The sequence below is a fragment of the Pinus tabuliformis genome, chromosome 9 (genome assembly GCF_031772625.1).
Source record: "Pinus tabuliformis cultivar Carrire ecotype Pingquan chromosome 9, CPIR1, whole genome shotgun sequence".
NCBI classification, from domain to species: domain Eukaryota; kingdom Viridiplantae; phylum Streptophyta; class Pinopsida; order Pinales; family Pinaceae; genus Pinus; species Pinus tabuliformis.
The window spans coordinates 710,845,983-710,868,562 of record NC_142307.1 but is presented as its reverse complement, the minus strand read 5'-3'; the positions used below and the strand labels follow the sequence as shown (position 1 = coordinate 710,868,562).

The window sequence follows — 22,580 nt, the reverse complement described above, 5'->3', positions numbered from 1 at the left end:
CAAAAGTCTAACCTTAAATCTTAAATCAATTAACAAAAGTCTCGCCTTAACTCCGATAATAAAATATTTCATTCTTTCACTCTTACTTGCCTGTAAAATTAACAGTTCCAAAAATTCTTACACAACACAACAGATCTTGAATCGAATCTATAGTAATAAGATTCAATCTTTCTGCCATCTAGATAAAGAGATCTCCTGACTCTTTTGAGATACTGTCAATAAAAACTTTGAAATCTTGATACAGTTGGCATGTCTTCTCCATTGTCAATTTCCAGCAAAGATAATACACCGTGTGAAATCCATGGATGATGTAAAGAACAATAAAATCCAATTTTAATTTGAAAACTTTAGTTGCATTTTTCATGCTCCTACTACTGCTCGATGACCTGTTTTTGCAGGTACTTTGGTGCCTCATTTCTGATCTTGCCTGGCTGCGATTCCATCACAGTGCTAGCAATGTGCAATTGTAAATTGCCAACAATAGAGACAGCACGTGGTAGGTTGGAAGATGGGACCGTGAGAATCCAAACCGCGCAAGCTACGTCAAGTCAAAGGAAAGAAACCATACGCAAAGATGAAATCCACATCCATGGAAACGAATTGAATGAATCGAAAAACTGCAGAGGCGAAGGAGAAGAAGATGAGTGGTGGTGGCACGACTTGCCTGAACGAAAGCAACTTCAATGCTCCTCTGCCTCTGATAGGAGTATATATAGTAGTGGCATGCGTGATATGCATGGTGGCAATGGGAATCGACACCATCCACGGTCTTCTGCACAGGAGAATATGGTTTCCTTGTAGATTTTTCCCATCAATGCAACATCCCTCACGTTGCTCTCGGTGGCCTGCAAGCTCCCTTTGGATCTGTCGACCCCAACCCCAAGACCAGTTAACCAAACTCAGCGGCACCGTTTTCATATGTGTCGTCATGGCCTTCTCCATGCCATCGCTGGGAGTGATGGAGGATCCAGAGATCGTTTCAAACATGGCGGCTCTCTTCATCTTTGTCATTACAGTGGTGGTAAACGTGTGTATCCAATTGGGTACTGGCGTAATCTACAAATTCAGGGCCGAGCATGTGGTAGTATTGATCTGTATGTTGATTCTGCTGGGTCTCATGTGTTCCTCGGCTCTTGTAATCGATACCACCAATCGGATATTGAATAGTCGCTATGATTCTAAAGCCCCCATGAGATTGCAGAAGGCAGATATGGAGTATATGAAGAATGATGTCACCAAATTATGGCTGATGGTTCATACTGGAAGTCCACAGTATGTTTTGGCACGCTCGGTGTTGTCTACTCTTGCTGGTGCTCTGACATCGATTTGTGTTCTGCTTCTGATACAGGCTGAGATTCGATCGTTCTTCACAGATTTCTGCATTGGGCAGTCCAGTTATCTGTGGGCTAATTGGCCTGTTTTGGTCTCTCAAACGAGTGCAGTCCTTGTGGGTAGTGTTGCACCGACCTTGAGATGGTGCAGTGCCAGTGGTTACAGGAAGCCTGGAGGGGTGAGACACTGGTCTGATGATTTTAGGGTTGAGAGATTCTGGGTGCAGAGACTGGAGGAATGGAAGGAGAATCCGCTTCCTGAATATCTAAGGAACCGATATGTCAGAGCAAGAGTCCATAAGCTCAGAAACCTGATATTGGACATATGCATATTTTTGCAGAAGGGTACAGTTCAGGTGAGCAAAGCTGTCCGCCTTGCCTCTGCTCTGTTGGTGCTGTTATTTAGGAGAGTTGTTTATTATTTTAGGTCGAAGTTGTCTGCAACAACAGAGAAGGCTTTGCGGTTCTTGAGAAAACTAGGACTTTTGTACTGGCTCAGCAAGATCAAGATCTAATTGAAGTTGAAATGGATTCTGTCTTGGATGCTGGCCGTGGGATTGCTGGACTTGAGCTGAATGACTATGTATTGCATCTAGAAGGAGAGAATGACTTAGTGATGTGGATGTCCAGCAGCGGTCACAAGGACATGGATAAATGGATGGAGAAGGGAAGGAATGAGAAATGTGGAGCATTGCTGAGACTGCTGTCCAAGTCCAGTGTCTCCGAAGGATTCAAGAACATGCGTTTCTTTATGAACGATAATGTTCCACCCATTCCGACCTTCTCCTCCGACATTCCTCCCAACTGTTGGACTCTATCAGCTGTGACCATCATGGCTGTTTCTGTTTCCCTTTCTAGATTCTATGGAGATCGGATTAAAATGATGGTAGAAGGTTTATCAGAGGGTCTGGAACTGATGAACTTTGTTGAGAATAATTTGGATTTCAGAGGATTGACGAGCATGAGGAAAGCAGCTGATATTGTGTGGTCAACTATAGATCTGAAGGGAAAATGGTTGGGTCATAACCTTGCAAATCTGCCCGTCAATACCAGCACCTTCAGCATTGGAGCAGCTAGTGATGTAAACAACCCTAGTTTGATTTTAGCTCTGCAATTAATTGAATGCCTCGGGGAGATTGGAAAAACGCATGCGATGGCCTTTGAAAATGAAATAGTCTCAGCTCCACCTAGGCATTGGCCTCCAGAGGCCCTGGCAGGAAACAGCCTCTACAGAATCAGTAGGACCATTATTGACTACAACAGATATGAAACCATAGACGAGCTGCTTAATTGGATGGAGATGACTCTGGCAGACATTGTGGGTGCATGTCTTACAAATCTTCCCTTTGCAATATTTGTTGAATATGTGAGTGGAAAAGTGGCTGAGAGAGAAAGAAGAGTAAGAAATGCAGCATTTGTTCTAGGTAAATCCCAGAATTTGCATGATTCTCTTCGTTGGTCTCATCTTCAAGATCCAGATGATGAAAATGCAAATGTTGATAGATGGCGATCAGGGGAGGCAAATCCTTATATCATCCCTGAGAATGACACCAGCAATGTCCATGTTCCTATTGAGGAAATTAGTACAGAATTAGAGTGGGAGCTCCTGTTATCTGCACAATCAGTGCATCTGTAGGTGCAAACTCCAATTTGTAAATTACAATCAGCTTTCAACTATTCAATGGAATTCGTCTTCTTAGTTTTCATGAGCCTTTGATTTAATCAGGTATCCTATTGTTCCTACCTGCATAATTACCAACTTTACCATCCATGAAACCAATCGAACACTTATTAACAGTTTCTTGGATATGCAGTGCACTTCTTAAAATGTTTCAGTTGGCAAGATGACAAAGACCCTTGTATACTGAGCTAGGACCATTTTCTCAAAAAACGCTGCTGTTTGAAAATAGCTTGCTGAGGATTTCCTGCGATTGTTATGTTTCAATCCCATGCCTTAAAAGGAAAAACCAGTTAAGTTATTGACAATTTGTTGGATAGGCAGCGCGTTTCTAGAAATGTTTCAGTTGGTGAGATGAGAAAAACCCTTCTACAGTGAGCTAGGAACTAGTTTTCAAAGCATGATCTTTGAAAATAGCTTGCTGAGTATTACCTGCAATTGTTATGCTTCAGTCCAAGCCTCAAAGGCAAAACTAGTTGAGTTTCCACAACACATCTATTTTTCTTGTCTCTTAAAAGCTCAACCTTTCCCCCACAAAGCAGCTTCAAATCAGTAACCCTTGTATGGTCACATGTATCTTGAAGCAGTATTTATTATTCATCAATAACACTAAAAAGCACTTTTTTAGTTACTTTGTTGCGAAAATCTCTGATTTTTCCTGAGGCTTTCTGATTGCCAAATTTTCCAGGCCTGCATTTATGCTTGAGTTTTGGATTTTTCCTCATTTTTACGATTTCCCAAATTGATGACCCCTACTGATTTATAGCAAATGCCTAGTTTTGCATAAAGTGTGTTACTATATTTGGCTATTCCAGAGGGATTTAATCCAATGTGCGTTGCTTTTACATGAATATGGATAGCTTCTTTTGTATGCACAGTCCGAATATTAATCTTTCCTTCAAAATATTGACATAGACGGACCAAAATTTGCACAAGCTACAACAATTATGATATGCATAATTTACCCCCAGCTTTTCTATTGGTGAATAAAATGTATGGAGCACATTTTTTTGACAGAAAAGATTCCCTTGAATGTCTATTGCATCTTCAACATGTCCATGGTATATTAAAGTGCAGTAAGATTGGAGATCAGTCAGCCATGATTTTGTAGAATGCTCTACACAGTTTTCTCTCTGTATCATGATTAAGCCCTTTTTCTGCATTTAGTGTTTGCTTATGTTACAGAAAATTATTGTTTACAAAAACAAACACTCTAGGATGAGAAGCACATTGTGTTAAAATTGGCAACTAGGGCAAAACTTCATGTGAGTCATTTTATTCAGGGCTGATAATATTTTTATTAGATTCCTCTCGTCAAGAGGTGTAGAATTGATATAAAGATCATCCGATTCCGATAAGTATTCATGGAGATATGAATTTATTTTGATTATGGATTTATTATCAAGCCGACCTACAACTCATGTAAGCTTAGAAGCCCAACAGTCGCATCTATTCAAACATCAACGTTGTGTATAGATATAGGAAGATTTTTCCTCATTTGGACTCAATCATCTCATCACATCTTTCTCTCTCTACTACGCAGAAAAGAGTCTCTTCTCTATTGCGCAGAAAAAAGGTCTCTCCCTCACACATGTGAAGCTAGAGGCTGCTGAAACTGAAGCTGCAACTGCAGAAGTAAAAATTGACCTGCGTGGACTAGAAGATCTCCTCATCTAAACTGCGCTATAGGCTCATCTGAACATCCTCTAAAAGTCGCAACTTTTGGTGGTGGAATCAAGTCAATCCGACAGATGGTTTGCAAGATATCGACTGCCCTAGTTTGAAGCCGAAAGCTACCGAAACTGAAGCTGCAACTGCAGAAGTAAAGTTTGACCTACATGGACTAGAAGATCTCATCTGAACTGCATTGTAGGCTCATCTGAACCTCCTCTGGAAGCCGCAACTTTTGGTGGTGGAATCAAGCCGATCCGACGATCGATTTGTGAGATATCGTCTGCCCTAGTTTGATGATGAAGTCGCTAATGTTGATGTCGCTGATCTAGAGTTTGCTATTGCTGATATAAATCAGATTTATTGTATTATTTATCTCTGCTCAATTATTGAAGATAAAAGAAGATTTGATCAAAGGGTTTCCCCACACATTGTAGGGTTTCTCCCTGGCTAGTCGCCACATCTTGTGTCTCTTGTCTTGGCTTGTTTTCTGTCGATCATATAATGTTCTATCTGCACTTTACTTTATGTACATTTGATTGCTAATCTGTGGAATATAATAAGAAAGAGAAGTAAACTGTTATAAGCATAAAACATACCATAACTTAACATGGTATCGAAGTTGAGGTGAAGACAAAGCCCGAATAAGAGCAAGAGCAATCACCGAAGAGAAGATTGGCAAGGCTATCCTAAAAGAACGATGGAGTCCTCAACACTCTTTCCTGCCGAAGACAAGCTCCATGAGAAAGCTGACTATCACGGATGGAAAATGTCTATCGATCTAACCCTTGAGGATCAAGGAGTGTTGGATCATGTGAGAAGCAATATTGTTAAGCCTCCATCAAATGCACCTCCTGCTACCAGGAACAAATGGAAGAACAGAGAAATTAAAGCAAAGAAGATCATCTGGGACTCTATCGACAAGCGCTTGGTGGCCTACATCTCTAAACTAGACACCTCCAAGGAAATCTACGATAGACTGGTGAGTTTATTTAAAGTTAATGATACAAATCAAGTTTTGTTTCTTAGAAATAAGCTGAACGAAATTAAGAAAGGTAAAGATGAGAGTATGCAAGCATACTTCTTAAGAATCACCGAGATCAAGAACGATCTCCCATCTATTGGGGAGACTATTACTGATAGGGAAATGGCACTCACAACTCTTGGAGGATTACCATCCGAATGGTACGTGTTCAGGACTACTCCTCTGAACAATAATGTAATTTCTGGTTTCGAGGAATTAATGGCTAGATGCATTCAAGAAGAAACAAGGGTAGAAGAGCAAGAAATGTCGTTGCCTAAAGGTCCTCCTGCTGCTTTTTCTTCTCATGCTAAGAAAAGAAATAATTCTAGGTCTAAATCGAAAAGAAAGGCTGGACCTAAGGGTGGAAGAAAAGAACGATGTTACATCTGCAATAAAGCAGGTCACTATGCAAGGGAGTGCCCTGATAGAAAAGACTCACACCGGGACGATGATCAAAATCCCTCTAATGGCAATCAAAGGAATGACAAATTCAATAGCAAAGGTAAGAGGAGAGCTGGGAATCAAGGAAGAGGACAACCATTCAAGAAGGCTAGAAATTCCAACATGTATTAAATGCACCTGACCTCAAAAAGAACCTGGTGTCCATCTCAGCAATGGAAGACAAAGGCTACAAGGTAACCTTCAGCGATGGCAAGGTACGTATATGGAAAAATAATGTTAAAGATGCCTTTACTCTTGGGTTTCGTGTTGATTCATTATATCAGGTCGATGGAAGTCCGCTAGGTGTCATATCTTATGACACATCTCTTCAGTCCGAACTTTGGCATCAGAGGTTTGCCCACCTTCATTATAAAGCTCTACCCGGTGTAAGACAAATGGTGACAGGGATGCCCGAATTCCGAGTAGAGAAAGAAGGTGTATGTCCAAGATGTGCCGAAGGAAAGCTCAAAAGGGGACCATTCCCCTCAAGCCAAAGCAAGACCTTTGATATATTATAGTTGGTTCACTCAGGCATATCTGAGGCTGGCATTAAGAGGGAGACTACTACACCACATACTCCTGAGCAGAATGGTGTGGCAGAAAGGAAGAACCGTACGATTGTGGAAGATGTCTCTATGGGTAGATGATGTAACAATGCCTGATGTGGAGGAACCCATGGATCTTATTTATCCACATGAGCCTCCCTCTTCTAGGAAGAGGCCTTCATGGCTTAGGGGGATACTTGATGATGCTGAAGGACATGCTGCACCCCGAGGAACCTTCCGTGAAAGTAAGAAACCTAACAAGTATCAGGGATACCTGACCATCATGAGCACGATCATACAAAATGAGCCTCCATCATTCTCAGATGCCGTCAAGCATCAAGTATGGAAGGATGCTATGACCAAAGAATATGAGTCTATTATGGAGAATGATGTCTGGGAAGTAGTTCCCAAACCCCAGGACAAGACAATTGTCACTTCTAAATGGCTTTACAAGAAGGAAGGTATAAGGCTCGTTTTGTTGCTCATGGTTTTTCCCAGAAGGAAGGTATAGACTATGATGTGATATTTGCACCTGTTGCCATATATACAACCGGATATCATAGCCCTTGTGGCTTTACAAGGATGGGACCTACATCAAATGGATGTCAAGACCGCGTTCTTGCATGGTTCGATCAAAGAAGAGGTCTACGTGGAGCAACCCGAAGGATTTGAGATTTATGATCGAAAATCTCATGTATGTAGGTTGAAGAAGGCTCTCTGTGGGCTGAAGTAAGCACCCCGAGCATGGTATGAGAGGATCGATAGCTACTTGATGAAGCTGGGATTCACTAGGAGTGAAGTTGATCCTAACCTTTAATTTAAGGTTGAAGATGACAAGCCTCTCATACTGGTGTTGTATGTGGATGACCTCTTTCTAACAGGTGCATACCCTCTCATTCACAAATGTAAGAGGGAGTTGGCTTCTGAATTTGAAATGAAGGACCAAGGACTTGAAGTGTAGCGAAAGCCAAGGGAAATTTTCCTATCTCGAGGAAAATATGTGGTAAAGATATTGGAAAGATTAAGTATGATTGACTGCAAGCCTGTGACTACCTCGAGGATTTTAACTTTTAGAAGTTATATGGTGGTGATGTCGGACCAGATTTGGGAAATGCCTCTGAGTTTCATAAACTCATTCGCATTGATGTTCTTGGTGAACCTCCGTTCGAACATATGTTTTGCAGTTAGCATTGTGAGCTCATATTTGGTTGAGCCTCACTAGATTGATGCCAAGAATCTTCTGAGATATCTTCGTGGCACAATTACTAATGGGTTAAGATACACTACCGGAGATGTGAGACTACTTGGATATACTAATGTTGATTGGGCAGGCAGTGTGGTGGACCGTAAGAGCACTTCCAGGTGTTGTTTCACCTTGGGATCTGCTTCGATATCCTGGATGAGCAGGAAGCAGAAGTCAGTGGCTTTGAGCACCGCCGAAGCAGAATATATTGCTGCTAGCATGGCCTCCTGTGAGGCAGTCTGGTTGCGAAAGCTCTTCAGTGAGCTGTTTGGATTTACATTGGATACCACTGTGATTCTCTGTAACAACCAAAGGTGGGATTCGATTATTGAGAAATCCCGTATTCGTCGATTGCTCCAACAGATAGACATCATCTGGGATATGGTAAGTCAATGCGCAAGAAGGCTCCATTGCATTAAGATGATGTGCAGGTCGATACACCTTGTCAAAGCCCCGAGAAAAGATCTAATCTGTGATTTTCCCAAACGACTTGGAGTCGTCAAGAAACCCTTGTACAAGGGTTCTGCATGTTGCATACATTGAGCTTTGGGAGCTCTGAGGGCTTGCGGTTCTTACTAGAGCAACATACGACCACAAGGTGACTCACCCTCCCCTGGTGGTGCGCACTGGAACAAGATGATTCGCTCTCTTGTGGGACAAGATGATTCGCTCTCTTGTGGGACAAGATGATTCGCTCTCTTGTGGAACTGGATGATTTGCTCTCCTGTGTAGCGGGATGATTAGTTCTCCTATGAGACCTGGATTGATGTGTTCTCCATGGCGATTGTAGCAGGATTGATGTGTTCCCCTGTGAGGCCTGGATTGATGTGTTCCCCATGGCAGCCTAGATTGATGTGTTCTCCATGGCGATTGTAGCAGGATTGATGTGTTCTCCCGTGAGGACAGGATTGATTAGTTCTCCTGTCGAGGCATCCTACCCATGCAGTCTGAGACTCATGGGAAGTACCTATCATCTGATCAATGAACAAGGAAATGAAGTTAGGGACCATAGTAGTACCGATGGACGCATCGTTGTATCTACCATACTCCCTACGCTAGGATGACCTCCATTGATCTGGGATCAATGATATTGGTCTAGGACCAGTGGTAGGAGTTGTACCATACTATGACACTAACTTTGGGTCGGTTGAGACTGGTCTGGGACAAGTGGTACATACTCTGAGACTAATTTCGTGTAAGTGCAATACTGGTCTGGGACCAGTGGTACACTCTCTGAGACTGCGACACTGGTCTGGAATTTCCCAAACGACTTGGAGTCGTCAAGAAACCCTTGTACAAGGGTTCTGCATGTTGCATACATTGAGCTCTGGGAGCTCTAAGGGCTTGCGGTTCTTACTAGAGCAACATACGACCACAAGGTGACTCACCCTCCCCTGGTGGTGCGCACTGGAACAAGATGATTCGCTCTCTTGTGGGACAAGATGATTCGCTCTCTTGTGGAACTGGATGATTTGCTCTCCTGTGTAGCGGGATGATTAGTTCTCCTATGAGGCCTGGATTGATGTGTTCTCCATGGCGATTGTAGCAGGATTGATGTGTTCCCCTGTGAGGCCTGGATTGATGTGTTCTCCATGGCAGCCTAGATTGATGTGTTCTCCATGGCGATTGTAGCAGGATTGATGTGTTCTCCCGTGAGGACAGGATTGATTAGTTCTCCTGTCGAAGCATCCTACCCATGCAGTTTGAGACTCATGGGAAGTACCTATCATCTGATCAATGAACAAGGAAATGAAGTTAGGGACCATAGTAGTACCGATGGACGCATCGTTGTATCTACCATACTCCCTACGCTAGGATGACCTCCATTGATCTGGGATCAATGATATTGGTCTAGGACCAGTGGTAGGAGTTGTACCATACTATGACACTGACTTTGGGTCGGTTGAGACTGGTCTGGGACAAGTGGTACATACTCTGAGACTAATTTCGTGTAAGTGCAATACTGGTCTGGGACCAGTGGTACACTCTCTGAGACTGCGACACTGGTCTGGAACCAGTGGCAGGAGTGGTACTTACTATGAAGTTGACTTCGGGTCAGTTGATACTAGTCTGGGACCAATGGTACACACTCTCAAACTGACTTTGAGTCAGTGGAGGATGATACTAGTCTGGGACCAGTGGAGTTGTAGTCACTATGACACTGACTTCGAGTTGGTTAAGACTGGTCTGGGACTAGTAGTACATACTCTAACACTGACTTTGAGTCAGTATGATACATCCTCGACCATTTGTTCTTCTTCATAATTCGGACAAAAGCAGAGCAGAACAGAACAAAGCAGAGCAGCACATAACAGAGCAGAGTCGTACAGATCAGTACAAGGCAGAACAAGACAAAGCAAAACAGGCAAAATAGAGCAAAGCAAGGCAAGGGTCAGGTTGTACAGGGCAGTGCATTTGATGGATGAATAGTAACGACTTATAGATAGATTGCAGATGAAGTTCTCCCTAGTTGAGAGGGAGTGTTAAAATTGGCAACTAGGGCAAAACTTCATGTGGGTCATCTTATTCATGGCTGATAATATTTTTATTAGATTCCTCTCGTTGAGAGGTGTAGGATTGATATAAAGATCATCCGATTCCGATAAGTATTCATGGAGATATGAATTTATTTTGATTATGGAATTATTATCAAGCCAACCTACAACTCATGTAGGCTCAGAAGCCCAACAGTTGCATCTATTCAAACACCAACGTTGTGTATAAATACAGGAGGACTTTTCCTCATTTGGACTCACTCATCTCATCACATCTCTCTCTCTCTACTGCGCAGAAAAGAGTCTCTTCTCTACTGCGCAGAAAAGGGTCTCTCCCTCACACATGTGAAGCCGGAAGCTGTTGAAACTGAAGTTGCAACTGCAGAAGTAAAGATTGACCTGTGTGGACTAGAAGATCTCCTCATCTGAACTGCATTGTAGGTTCATTTGAACCTCCTCTGAAAGCCGCAACTTTTGGTGGTGGAATCAAGTCAATCTGACGGACGGTTTGCAAGATATCGACTGCCCTAGTTTGAAGCCGGAAGTTGCCGAAACTGAAGCTGCAACTGCAGAAGTAAAGTTTGACCTGCGTGGACTAGAAGATCTCCTCATCTGAACTGCGTTGTAGGTTCATCTGAACCTCCTCTGGAAGCCGCAACATTTGGTGGTAAAATCAAGCCGATTCGACCGACGTTTGTGAGATATCGTCTGCCCTAGTTTGATGATGAAGCTGCTAATGTTAATGCTGCTGATCTAGGGTTTGCTACTGCTGATATAAATCAGATTTATTGCACTATTTCTCTTTGCTGAATTATTGAAGATAAAAGAAGATTTGATCAAAGGGTTTCCCCACACATTGTGGGGTTTCTCCCTGGCTAGCTGCCACATCTTGTGTCTCTTGGCTTGGCTTGTTTTTTGACGATCGTTTAATGTTCTATCTGCACTTTACTTTATGTACATTTGATTGCTAATCTGTGGAATATAATAAGAAAGAGAAGTAAACTGTTATAAGCACAGAACATACCATAACTTAACACATTGACTCAGTGGCCTCATAACGGCTTGCTCACAACTTGACCAAATAGAAGATACCACATTTACACTGGTACAAAAGTCATGAGTTATTTCAAACTACCATTTCTTTGCAATTGTGCTATTGTCTCATGAAGTATTTACCTAGGCATCCAAACTTGGTTGTTGATTGCATACATTCCAAACAAGTTGCAAATACTTATTTGTCATCCACTTCACTTTTAGACTGCTGGAGATGGCAGTCCAGACATCCCGCTCTTTGGCTTTTCCTATTGGCTTTCTTGCCCCTCGGTAATGAATATATTCATTCAGGAAGGCCAAACTAATATCAGGGTTTGCGTAACTTTTTATGTTTCTCTCATATGGGTCTAGCTTGGGTGGTTAAAAGTAGTTCTTACCCTCCCCACCTGGGTTCAAATCCTGCTTCTGGCATGCTTTCTCCTCATGAGTCAATTGGTGCTGGCAAGGCACCAACAATCTCACTCTGACTAAAGTGCTATGGTGGGATGAGATGTTTCCGAACATTTTGAAGGCCAGAAGGCTAGCCCATGTGGTTAAGTGCTTTGAGCTTCATGACTAAGGTTTTGGGATCAATTCCTCAGGTTGGCTTGCCTCTGTTGCATGCCTTACTTGATATTCCTACTGGGTCAGGCATCATAATCAGCATCAATAGGTTTGAACGGGGTACCAACCATGAATGCATAGAAATTCCCAAGAGTTTCCCTGTGAGGTTTTCCCTGAAAAACAAAAAAAAAAAAATTAATATGTTTGGACATTTTCTACAAATACAGAGAAGAGATGCGGGTTTCCTTGTCCCTTCGGCATCTAGAGAGATCACGGGGACAGAGAGAGGCTACTTTGCATTTACAGTGATGAGGATTGAAAATGATTAAATATGTTTCTTTGTTGGTTGACTGTAATCTCAAGTTTCTTCCTATTCATGGACCAGTCACAGAATGGATATTCTCTTGATGACGATAAATTCCCATATGACTATCATTTGAAGAATGTTCATTTTTCCTGCAGGAGTTAGCAGCAAGAACTTTATTATGTAGGAAATCGGAAATCTAGGCATATCTGTGCAAATAGATAAGATGTGTATTATATTGAAAGTAATGTTTGAATCAAGGTTGCACGAAGCAGGAGTGAAAGAGGAGCATTTTTTAGAATGGGAGCATCATTTTCCAAAAATCCTTGGAAGTGAAGCATCTCAGAAGCATATATATATATATATATATATATATATATATATATATATATTGCATTAATATTAAAAAAAAACATCCAAAATGCCAAATTAGTTGCAGAATATATGAAAACATGCATATTTGTACATAAATCAAGATAGAAATGGCATCCATAGTACATTAATGATTAATTATTCGAGCATCAACCATCTAGATTCTAGCAATTACAAACAAACATCAAATTTTTAAGCATATAATAGAAAGTAGACCATTAAATCATTGAAATAGCTTATCTAGCAAACTGTCAACATGACCAAATAGTAATGTTTACAAAATAGGCCATCTACACATTGAAGTAGGAAATACTGAAAAATCCAAATTTTAAACACTATTCTATCATCTATTCTCTCCTCCTTACACCACCACGATGGGAAGTGTATTGGAACTGTGTCGGAACCATGTGCCAAACCATGGGAAGCATGCTGAACCATTCTGAACCATGTGCCGAACTGCAGTGCCACATGCCGGACCATGTATGGAACCATCATGGTTCCACAGTCGCAGGAAGTGTGGTTTTGAATTTTCAGACCACAAATTATGTGGCGATTCTACAGTGGTCCCACCCAGAGTGAGGTTTCGACCTCCGAACCAGGGGGCTGAGGGTGGTGTGGTTCCTACAACCTTGGTTTGAATCTATGGTGCAGGAAATAAAGGCACCATAGAAGAACCCTAAGCACTTGTAAACAGAGAAAAGAACCATCGAGAGAAACTTGCTTCAAACACTGAATGAGCACAACTCAGATCAAAACATTAAAATAGAGATATTTTGATATGGATTGGATCATTATATTGTTTGTCATCCATCTCAATGATTTTATGATGTAAAAATCAGAGAAATCAGTTTACAGGAGTAATTTTAGCAACAGGACCCAGTGTGAGAATTGGGGTCAGAAACCTTCCAAGTTTAATTTGAGGCCTTAAATGATGTTTTTTGGGGGGGTAAAACTCTGCTAATTAAGCAAAGCACCCTAGTGATGCTATTCTACACTCAAAGATCTTTCCAACTGTGCAAGAATTGCATCATTTGGAGTTCGGATGCAAAAGTTATGCCTCCTGGAAGTCGCCTATTGTGTTTGAGCACCATAATTCAAGAGGATGCAACATCAACAGTTGTTACTCATGGAAAAGGGGCTAGCCACATGGGACTATGAAGAAGAATCTAAAAGAGTCAAATTATAACTCATTTTAAAGATTAAATGGGTCATATTTAACCCTTAGTTGGCTATCATTGTGTTATAACTGAGCCACTAGGAGGAAAATAAATTCCATTCTATTTGCTTGCATTTTTTTCCATAGTAGAATGGAGTAGCTAAGTGTGAATAGAGAGAGAGCATAACAGAGGGGATTTGTGTTCTGTAGCAGCCCATGGACCACAAGTCTCAAGCAACTCCATAGAAAGTGTCTGCTTCTTTTGTACTTGCATCATTTCCATTCAAACTAAAGAGAGTAAAGCAGCCTCAAATTCCAGTTGAGCTTTTTTTCAAAAGGGTTTCTTAGATCATATCTTGGTGTTCATTGTAATTGGTATGTGTTTGCATTTCACCGTCCTCTATTTTTCGCATTTTATCTATTGCATGCATAAGCAGAAAAACAATTATTAATAAATCCAGAAGTCTAAGGAAAATTAACCCTCATAGTATAGATTTCAGATTTCAGTCTATTTTTATCGAATTTGTTGTGATGAACTGTCTAGTAGAATATCCACGACAGTTTACAGATCATATTGGTATGAGAGCAGGTTCCTTTGGGTATTTTTGGAAAAGTTGCAAGGGATCAAACTGGTTTAAGTAGCAATTCATAAAACCCCAAGTTCCCAACCATGGCCAACGAATCAATTTATGATAACCCTCGAAATCTAACAGAGGAGAGGTTTGTGCGATTGGAAGCGCAAGTTGTAAATAAACTGTAATGTGAGCCTTCTCATGGCGGCCCTAAGAAATAAGCTTGGGTTGTTCAAAGAAGATGGAGGTTCCAATGTTGAGGACAACTTGGAGGGGAAATCAAGGGATCGGGAGAACCAGATAAAGAATCCAGGAAACCCAAAAATGAGCAATCAAGGTTGAGCATTGTGAACCATTCACAATTGCTCTTCAAAGTGGAAGCAAACATGGGCATCAAGCTATATTAAGGTCAGGTCGATGCTTTGAAATTAAATCATTGGTTGAAATAGTTAGAGGTTTACTTTAGTGTTCGCCACATCAATGACAAACAAAATAATTCATTTGCTCATTTGAAATTAGACGGTCGTGCCCTGACTTGGTAGGAAAGCCACACGAAAATGACAAGGCTGGAGGGGAATCCTCTAGTTAACTAAGTGGGAGGATTTTAAAACTCTCATAAAGTCCCAATTCTACCCTATTAGGTATGTAGAGGACCAATTGATTCAATGGCATTACTTCAGGTAGAGACAAGGGTAGAGTATATAGGAATACACCACAAAATTTAGGAAGATGGCAATAATATTGAGTATCTCTCCCAAGGACCTAGACAAGTCCTCAAGTATTTAAGGGGTCTACATAGCCATCTACAAAAGGAAGTGATGTTGTTCAAAGTTCAAACCTAGAACGGTGGACAAGGACTATATGCAAGAACAATACCTAGAAAACATAGGCTAGAAGAAAAGGCAGTTAAGTGGTTCAAAGCAAAAGGAAAACCAAGAAGCTTGCAAAGAAGGGAAGAACAAGTGGGAAGAGGGGAAGGACAAGAAGTCAACAACGACAACACACCAATGCAACGATCCTAGCAACCACTACAACCATTGTAACATTGATGGTCACACAAAGGAGGACTGCTAGAAATTAATCCAAAACACAATCCGAAGAACCCAAAGGATGGAAAAAAAGGAAAAATCTTATAGCCAAAGATTCAAGCAATTAGGAGGAAAGCAACTTGGACGTGGATAAGAAGATTGTTTGCACATCAATGCAAAAGGGGTGAATCTGAGTAGCCTTCAGCAATAGGAAAAGAAGGATATGAACAAACTTTTCCATATAAAGATATAGGTGAATAAAACAAAAAATGATGCTTTGTTCGACTCAGAACCACAGGCGAATCTCATTGCAATGGAGCTAGACAACAAACTAGGATTTATGGTTCAAGATTATCCTAAGCAATATCCTTTGGGATGGATAAATAAGGATTCAGAAATCAAGGTAACAAAACAATGTAAAATAACATTTGCTATCAATGTTGATTTTATTGATGAACTAGAATTGGATGTAGTTTCACTTGATGTATGCGGAGTTATGTTTGGGAGTCCCTATATGTACATGTGGGATGCAATCTTCATGCGAAAAGCCAACTAGTACCACTTCATCAAGGACGAAAATCTTTCATCATCAACATGCACAAGGGCAAGTCTAAAATTTCACTGGTAAGTGCCAACCAAACTAAGAAATTGATTTGTTCTAATAAGAAGTATGCTTTATTCTTTTTAGAGAAAATCACTCTATAGGATAGTTATTGAGAGAAAAGGCATCTCTTCAAGGGTGCACTAAGAAATAGAGACAACAATTAGAATAGTTGCTATAGGCATACAAGGAGTGTTCTAGAAGCCTAAGAGGCTAACACCTAAGAGGGAAGTGGAGCACAAGATCCAACTATTGTTGTACTCTCCATCACCAAACATCAAGTTGTATAGGCAATCTGTTCTAGAAGTAAATGAGGCGGAAAAGCAATTGCAACAACTACTAGAACAAGGTGTTATTCCCCCAAGTATCTCACCATGTGGACTAGCCATCATAATTGTGCCTAAGAAGGATGGGACTTGGCGAAGTGCATTGATTACAAGGCATTAAACAAAATTACGCTCAAGAACAGGTACCCCCTACCCAAGATTGATGACCTATTGGACTAGTTGCAGCAAGCAAAGTAGTTCACTAAGTTGGATATAAAATTAGGGTATCACCAGGTTCGAGTCAAAGAAGATACCTGTAAGATTGCCTTCAAAACCAAACAAGGTTTGTATTTGTGGTTAGTCATGCCATTTGGTCTATGCCATGCACCAACTATGTTAATGAGATTAATGAATGATATACTGCACTCATATCTAGATTCAATTGTTATTGCTTATTTAGATGATATACTGGTATATAGTGTTAAATGGGAGGAGCACTCTAACATTTGATGTAGGTGTTAGAGGAATTGAAGAAGCACCATATGTTGGAAAATCTCAAGAAATGTGAGTTTGCACAACAATCTTTGGTATAAATAGGCTATATGTGATTGGTGGAGGGGTGCTCAACATAGATCCTACCAAGGTGGAGGCCATCATGAAGTGGTTGATGCCAGCAAATGTTTCGGAGGTTAGGAGTTTTGTTGGGGTAACACAATACTTGAGAAAATTCATAACTTCATTTTTATAAATAGCCACACCACTCCACACCATAACAACGAGTAGCAAGAGTTTCTAGGGGGAGAAGGTTCAACATAATGCATTTAAATGGATGAAAAGGAAAGTAATTCAAGCACCAATTCTCGTGTTACCAAATTTGCAACAACCTTTTGAAGTGGAGATAGATGCGACTGGGTATGCCATGGGGGTGGTCTTGATTCAAGGAAGAAGGCTTGCATGCTACCATTTTGAAGTGTTTCACGGGGTGGTTCTCAACTACCCTACATACTGCAAGGAACTCTATGCCCTCGTACAAGTTGTCAAAAAGTGGAAACATTATCTGATGGGGAAGGAGATAGTCATCCACACAAATCACTAGTTGCTACAGTACCTGCAGGCCCAAAGTAAGCTACAATAAACCAAGCATTACAAGTGGATGGAGTTCTTACAACAATTTCATTTAGTGATTAGGTATAAGAAGGGTAGCACAAACAAGTTGGTTGGCATGCTTTGAAGGCCACCCACATAAGAAATTACAGCTTTGGTAACTCCAATGCACATGGAGCCTTTCACCCACGATGCATACAAAGAGACATATACAGAGGATGAAGATTTCAAGAAGGTGATTCAGCGTTTGTAGAGCTAGAGCCATGCAAACAATGGAGTTAGCACAATTGACTATAATCTCTAGAATGGGTTACTCTACAAGTTGGACAAGCTATGTGTTCTTAAAGGTGAGTGATTGTGGTTAATCAGAGAGGCCCACACCTCCAAGGTTGCAAGCCATTTTAGTGTAGGGAAGATAGTGGCCAACTTACATAGGTATGTGTACTAGTTCAGAATGCAAGAATATGTAGCTAGGTTCATAGGAGGATGTATTCTTTGTTGTACCAACCATAATTGCAGGAACCGTCCCCCTCCAAAGATCAGGAGGTAGAACCGCATCCTGTACGAATTCGCCACCAATCCTCCAGCGGAACCACAGATACGAAAATTAGATCCGCGGTTCTGCCATTTTTTGAAGATTCCTGGAAAATTGGATCGGCAAGGGTCCGATCCGCGGATTCAGAAATGATTAGCTGCGGATTCGAGAGAAGGTGGACGGTTCACACAGTTCTGCGAGGCTTTTTTTATTTTTTATTGGGAAATTTCTAACTGTTATGTGAGGAACTATGCTTTCCGAAGGTGCCCCTTGATGCTCTTTAATGGTAATGTTAAATTCTTAAAGTAAAAGTGACATTCTCCTTTATCTTTCATTTTCATTTTCATTCTTCTTTGAAAATGAAAGATAAAGGGGAATGTCACTTTTACTTAAATTTTAAATATTACCATGGAATGACTTAGGATGTTTGAGAGTGGTTCCAACCTCATCAGACTTCATATGGAGAAAATAGAATTTCATATCCCATTCAAAATTCAACAAAAAATAGTTTTCAGGATCAATGGGATTGTGGCATTTCATTGCATTATATCATGTATGAGGGCATGTGATTTGCATTTAATCAAGAGCACTGAGCCCTATACATACCCCAATGTTGGTGTTGTTGATTGTTGAACTCCTTTGTCATGGCCTTAGTAAAAATGTACCCTTCACTCAAGTCAAAATCATTAATCAGGCATGTTAAGCTTTCTCTACCATATTATAAGGCTTGGATTAGGCCGTTTGACCAAAATTGGGCAATGTTGACTAAGGTCCCTAGAGAATTGAAGTAGAGGCAAAGGCTAGAAAAGAAAAGAGGAACCTAGATTCTAGATGGTTGACGTTGGAATAATTAATCATTGATGTACAATGGATACCATATCTATCTTGATTTATGTAAAAATATGCATGTTTTCATGTCTTCTACAACTAATTTGGTATTTTGGAAGTTTTTTGAAATATAAATGCAAATATATATATATATATATATATATATATATATATATATAAATGCATATATATATATATATATAGTAGATGCTTCCGAGACGCTTCGCTTCTTAGATTTTTGGGAAATGACGCTTCCGCAGATCCGTTTCCAAAATATGTCCCCGCTTCATGCAACATTGGTACCAATAAGCCTAGTAATAGGAAACAAGGTATATACTATCCCTTACTTGTACCCACTCATCATTTGGAAAGTATTTCCATGGACTTTGTGGAAGGCTTACCAACAACCAAGAAGGGACATGACTACATGTTCATGGTAGTTGATAGGTTCAAAAAATGTACATTCTCATGGCTTGTAAAAAGACCATCGGCAAACAAGAAGTAGCAAACTTGTTCTTTGGACAAGTCTGGGTGCACTTTGGGATACCAAGAAGCATCATTCAAGACAAGGACACTAGATTTCTCAGTGCATTATGGACTACCTTGTGAGAGAATATGGACACAAAGTCAAAGAGGTCTATAACATTACATTCACAGACAGATGGGCAAACAAAAGTAGTCAACAAAACTTTGGCACAATTTTTGAGGGGTTACAATCAAAAGCATCCAAAGACTTGTGATGGAGATCTTATATATATAGCACTCTTATAACAGAACAATTCACACTTCTATTGGTAAGTCCTCATTTAAAACTTCTTTTGGATATTTTCCACCTTCACCTTTGGATATTGCATATAGATAGCAAGGAGGATAGAGGGAGGATCTTTCATGGGATGCTTTAAAGGCAGAGAAATTTGTTGAAAAGATCAAGCAGATCCATCTGCAAGTACGAAAGACACTAAAGAAATCACAGGATAAATACAAGGCCAAGCATGATCAACACAAAATAAAAAAAGTTATTCAGAATGGGAGACAAAGTATGGTTACAATTGAACAAGGAGAGGCTACAGCACCCTGGTAAGAAAATCAACCATCTATGATATGGTCTTTTCAAAATATTGGAAAAGGTGGGAGATAATAACTATTGAATCAGTCCACCCCCATACATGCGCATTCACTTTGGGGTGAATGTGAAAAATCTCAAACTCTATGAGCCTTCCATGTTGAATTAGGAAAAGGAGCAGGTCCTACCTTACATAGAAGATTTAGCACCAAATGCTCAAGTAGAGTTGACAGAGGATATAGTTTTGCAAATGAGCTCCAGAACTACAAGATAAGGGTAGCATGACCTTTGGCAGATTGGTTGAAAGGACAACTTCCAAGCAAGGCTAAATGGTACTCTAGGGAGAAGGTAGAGGAAAAATTTCCTCACCTCATTTAATAAAAGTTTTTGGGGACCAAAAGCCTCGCAAAATGGGGGGGGATGATTAAGATTAGATCATTATATTATTTGACATCCATCTTGATGCTTTTAAGGTGGAAAAATCAGAGAATAAGATTACGAGAGCAGTTCTAGCAACAAGACAGAGTTTGGAGAATTGGGGCCAGAAACCTTCTAGAGTGTTTGAGGCCTTAGATGACATCTTTTGGGGTTAAAACTTTGTTGCTTAAGTGTGGCACCCCATGATGGTATCCTATTGTTGACGGTGCTGGAAGTTCGTCAACCAAGGGGGTCTCCCTGATATGTGGTCCCAATTAGACCTCACACCATTTGGGATAGGAGCCCCATCCGGAATATGGCCCGGTTGCCAGTTTCTTAAAGATTTGCCCTGGCCCTAACTGTGAACAAGAGAGAGGAACGCAGGTGTGCCTTCAAAAAGCAAGTGAGTGTGTCTGGTGAGTGTTTTGTTGTAGGTGTGTCAAGTTTCTTCTACTACTGAGGGAAAATAAAGTGAGCCTCTAAGAGAGAGGTAATAGTACCACTCTGGTAGAAACAAACAAACAAGAGATATTTGTCTAACATCCAGCGGAATTGTCCACAAGAATGAAACTGGCATTGCAACCATTACAACATATTCTCAATATGATAAGCACTAAAATAACCGAAATAGTTCAACTACTTTAGTACCAGTGAAAACAAACATGAATCATAATCATTCACAAAAAAGTCTTACAAACATTCATAATCCATGCATGAAGAACATGTCTATCGTCAGGCTTTATATATTAAGTAAAAGTCCCAAGACACATATGCATCGAACACCACTAGCTCCAATACTGGATGTTAAAATTGGTAACTACGGCCAAACTCCATGTGGGTCATCTTATTAATGGAAGATGATATTTTTCTTGGATCCCTCTCATCGAGAGGTGTAGGATTGATCTAAAGATCATCCGATTCCGATAAGTATTCATGGAGATATGAATTTATTTGTGTTATGGGACAATTCGTCAAGGTCAGCCAACAACCAAATAAACCCCACTTGTGCTCAACGTTTTAGTATAAATAGAGGTGGCCTTCAAGTCATTTCAACGCACTTGGGATCTCTTCCTCTCTACTTGTCTTTGGGTTTTAGTAGGAGGAGAGATCCTAAGGGATAACGTTGCCCTAATCTAGAGGGCAGAAGCCAGAACTGTCAGGAAAAGCCAGAACTGCCCGGAAAGCCGAAACTACCGGGAAAAACCGAAACTGTCAGGAAAAGTCAGTACTGCCAGAACTGTCGGAACTGCCAGAAAAGCCGGAACTGTCGGGACTACCGGGAACTGTCAGAACTGCCGGGAATAGTCGGAATTATCGGAACTGTCGGAACTGCTAGGAATAGCCGGAACTGCTAGAAACAGTTGGAACTGCCGGAACAGTCGGGAAAGTTGACACAGAGGGTAGAAGCTGAAATTGTCGAGAACTGTCAAAATTGCCGCGAAAAGCCGGAACTGTCGGAATTGCTGGGAATAGTCGGAGTTGCCAGCACTGCCAGGAACAGCCAAAATTGTCGAAACTGTCGGAACTGCCGAAACAGGCGGGAACGCTGATGCAAAGGGCAGAAGCCGGAATTGCCGGGAACAGCCGGAATTGCCAGAACTGCCGGGAACTGCCGGAATTGCCATAACAGCCGTAACTGCAAAAATAGTCAGAGCAGTTATCTCTGAAGGAAATCAACATGCAAGGGACAACTAACTAACATTGGGACAGTTGTATGGTACTTAGCAGCAAATACACCAAGCATGCAATGTTACAGCTAGCATGCAACAACAAGCATGCAAAGGACAACAAGCATGCTAGGGACAACAAGCAAGCAAGATGCAGCCAGCACATAGGTCAGTATGGCAACATGGTGCAGCAATGGCACATAATGTAGTGCAGTGATGGGTACAATCATGATTAATGAAGCATGATGAGACACAGCATAGTGATGATGGGTGCAGCATGGTGCAGCGCGGTGAGGTGCAACATGATGACGAAATGTAGCACAATGATAGGTGAAAGAGTCACCTTGCAGAATCAGTTGAAGCAGCATGTCTTTAACTGATCTCATGTATCATCATCTTAGAGATGATCTGTGCTCCTATCTAGATAAGTCAAAATGTTGACTTCTGTTGTAAATGTACTCTCTCTCTCTGTTGAACTATTGAAGAACATATAAGAAGAATTGATCAAGGGTTTCCCCACATTGGGGTTTGTCCTTGGCTAGTGCCACATCTTGTGTCCTCTTGTCTTGGCTTGTCTTCTGCGATTTATGTTTATGTTTTATCTGCAGTTTACTTTAATGCTGATGTGATTGAAAAGATATTG

At 40.9% G+C, this 22,580-nt stretch overlaps 1 long non-coding RNA gene and 1 pseudogene across 1 annotated transcript in view; one reads left to right on the top strand and one right to left on the bottom strand.

Annotated features, from left to right (window-relative positions):
- Nucleotides 1-22,580, bottom strand: part of LOC149150674 (uncharacterized) — a 172,768-nt gene that overhangs the window by 85,221 nt on the left and 64,967 nt on the right. The window lies entirely within an intron of this gene.
- LOC149150675 (uncharacterized) lies at nucleotides 861-3,035 on the top strand (annotated as a pseudogene).